Here is a 3579-nt window from a genome sequence, read left to right as displayed (position 1 = left end):
TTTTCATATAATTTAATAATCTATAATTTTTTTACAACGAAAAATAAAAAATTAAATTTTCCAAAAGTCGACAGAGGACCATCGGACCCGGCTCGCGTGATTGCTGTCATTATTGAAGAAAAAAATGAGATGTATAAAATAGGAACTACACATGATCTTATTAAAGGATGGTTTAAGTCTGGAAGTATGCAGCATGCAACTGCAAATTTAATTTTAGCTGAACAGGTTGACAAACAAAAATAATTAACCTTGCGTGAAACTGTCCAAGTTGTATCTGGTGGTCAGGGGTTCTTAATAGTTGTTCATGTAAAAGTGCTTGTCAAACCAAAAGATGTGTTTGTTTTAAAGGTGGTTTAAAATGTAACAGTCGTTGTCACAATTCATTTTCCTGCTCTAATAAATAAAAATATTATTATAATATGATTAATATGATAAAAATAGATATAAATATATTATGTAATACCTATTTAATAACTTCAGTTAACTTTAGATAAAAATAACCTACATTTATGCTTATTAAAGCTTGTACATTTACGTGTGTAATAAATGTTGTATTTTAGTACATAAAGTGAACGACCACATTATGAAAAAAATTACACGATGTTAAATTAGGGTGACCATTTCATGAGAAAGTGACCATATTGTGAAATATTTTCAAATTTCACGAAGTGTAAAAAATCCGTTTCCATTTCATGAAATGGTCATCTTTTCATGAAAAGATCAATTTCATCAAGTGGCTACGACATATATACATAAATATATATACTACATAAATGTGTTTAGGTAAGTATTCGATAGAAGATATATGAAACTATGAACCTGCAAATTTAAAATCGTTTACCTGTTATTTTATCAACGACGTCACACCAGTTAGACATTATATTTTTTAATTACATTAATTATTACCGAATTATCAATCAATTTATTGAGATAGTAAAAAAAAATGAATTATTAGATTAACCAACGGTCGGCGTGTAAATAATGATTAATAACAACCAGTCTTAGAAAATGTGGCGGAAGGCAGTTGCGAATGCCAGAATACATTATGAATTATTTTATTGACGACTGCAAGTTTTACCGTGCAAAACAATGAGCAATATGCAAGTTTTAAAAAAAAAATTTTGAAATTGAGTTGGTTAAAAAGAAAAATTACTTTGTCGATAATAATTATGTTAATTACTATTTATTAAAACAGTTAAAACGTAAGCTTATACAAAATTAACATATTTTTTTATCACTTAGACAAAATTATTTCAAGTAGCTATTTTTATACTTAAGAAATTCAGGTACGCACAGACAACCACGATTGGCACGGAGTGAAATATTTTTACAAGTTATAAAAAAAACAGAAAAATCGTAATTTTTAACCAAACATATTACACCAAAAGAATTAGACTATTAGATTAAAATAAAACGTTTCAAAGCAACTAATCGTATAGTGTAGTAAAAATGTAAAATACCTCAAATACCTGAATTGTTATGTTTACAATAATAATAATAATAATAATAACTATAATGTCCTTATATAGTGATGCAAAGAAATTAAAATTTATTAGTTACCTACGTAGCTACGTATCTCAAAAATAACTAGGGACAAACATTTAGGGTTTTTTATTTTGGTGGAACATTATTACCAAGAAAATTAAGGACATTTTTGTATTATTTTTTGAGATTACAATTTCAAGTTGTAACACAAAAACAAAAATTAAATTATTGAGCAGCATCAGTATATAAACCGTGTTTCAAAGACTTGAGCCCATAATTCATGTTTATAACCCACCGATCTACTCCACCTTCATAAATTAACGATATTTATAATTTGAATAATATATTCAATAATACCTGATAAGACTACTCTCTCAATAACTCCTCCTTCTTTTTCAGAAATAATCGTAGATCCTGTGTAGATTGCAGGGAGATAAAATGCACATCTTTAAAATAAAAAAAACATAATTATTAATTATTATATTACTTGTATTACTTAAACTTAGGTTACAAATTATATACGCATAGGCATGCAAATGTTTTTGGTCAGGTACATCAAAACATAGCCTCCCCCTCCTGCTACCTACCCAAAATATTTTTGAATTTCTATACAAAGTGCTTATATTCTTATCAATACTTACAGCGCCGCAAAACTCAGAGAGCAGTAGAGGCCCATCCCTCTCAAAAAAAAATTATAATTCGGTTATAGTTTGTGTATAATAAGATAGATCCTAATAGCTGGTATAGCCGTAGAGGATGATATATACTTATTACTTATATATCTAATTGTATTGAAAATGTAATATCAGTTGATTAACTAATAACGCAGTTATTAAAAAATATGTTTGGAATTGTAGATGATTAATGATGGTGGTTTGGTGCCATCTGGTAAATTTATATGACGTTTTCCCACCGTAAAAAAAAATATTTAAATTGAACTACCTATGCATTATTCAAACATCGATACGATGAGAAAAATATAAAATTTTTTATCTATAAAAAAATCAAAAAACACAGTATAAATACTGCTACGTACGGACCCCTCTACTCCGCCCCTACACATAGTCATAATACACAGCATCGATGTCCTGTGGTAACACGTAAATAGCTAGATGATGTCACTGCTGTACATAAAACCTTGGGGGAGCAATACTATAAACGTTAGCAACAGTCTCAGCGTCTGCCAACGGCCAGATGACAAACCCGAACCGGTAAGATATCTGTGAGACCTCCTCGGAGCGCAATAGATTCTACGAATCAGATATTGGCACTATGACAAGACGGCTGCGGGTATACTTGGTCATTTTACGACACCCCGCACCGACCAAAGGCACATCTCGTAGAAGGCCCCCTGGACTGTGAACACCAACAACGTAGTCCGCCAGGGATCTGGTAAGAGAGGGGATAGGACTATATAGGAGCCCTGGGAGTAGCTAGTATTCAGACGTGATTTCACAAACCGTACGTGCACATCCCTGTACTTCTTCATTCTTAATTATCATATATTTTTGTATTACGACTTAGATTATTTTCGTTGACGACGTATTACGGGACTTAGAGAATATTCGAGCAATCGCTTATTTTCTAAGACACGGGTTTTTCTTCGTCAATTTGAATAATCTAATAGTGTTTAAATTCAACTTGTGTATCATATTTTACAATTTTAAATAAATAATACATCAACCACACACTGTTGATCATTTTGACGCTACTACCATCATCCCATCCTGTCACCATCTCCTGTAAGTCGGGTGCACGCAACAATACTTATAGCATAATGTACATTATGTTTATAAAACAATCTTATTTTTAAAATTTGAATTTTAAGTGCAGCGCTAGACTTCAAAAAGAAATAGTAGAGGTACTTTGACAAAACTTACAAAATGTGCGTCTCTTTTTAATTAAAATACCGTATATAAATTTCTAATATAAATTAGAGTATTTTTGTTTTTTAGGACAGCTTATACGTTTTCATCTGTAGTCCTTCTTCCCTTAAAAATCCACGATGACATATATAATTGGCTGAGTTAAATTTTTTTTGTAGAAGGAACAACACATTTTATAATGAGTAATGAAGATATGGTTCTGAGTCAA

The 3579-nt window shown here is 30.6% G+C and overlaps 1 protein-coding gene across 2 annotated transcripts in view; it reads right to left on the bottom strand.

Moving 5' to 3' along the window:
* The window catches only part of LOC100159508 (ABC transporter G family member 23), a 101771-nt gene that overhangs the window by 6875 nt on the left and 91317 nt on the right, over positions 1-3579 (bottom strand). The gene's annotated exons all lie outside the window — the stretch shown is intronic.

This window comes from Acyrthosiphon pisum, chromosome X (genome assembly GCF_005508785.2).
Source record: "Acyrthosiphon pisum isolate AL4f chromosome X, pea_aphid_22Mar2018_4r6ur, whole genome shotgun sequence".
NCBI lineage: Eukaryota > Metazoa > Arthropoda > Insecta > Hemiptera > Aphididae > Acyrthosiphon > Acyrthosiphon pisum.
The sequence above is the reverse complement of the archived record's forward strand: the minus strand, read 5'-3'. Positions and strand labels throughout refer to the sequence as shown.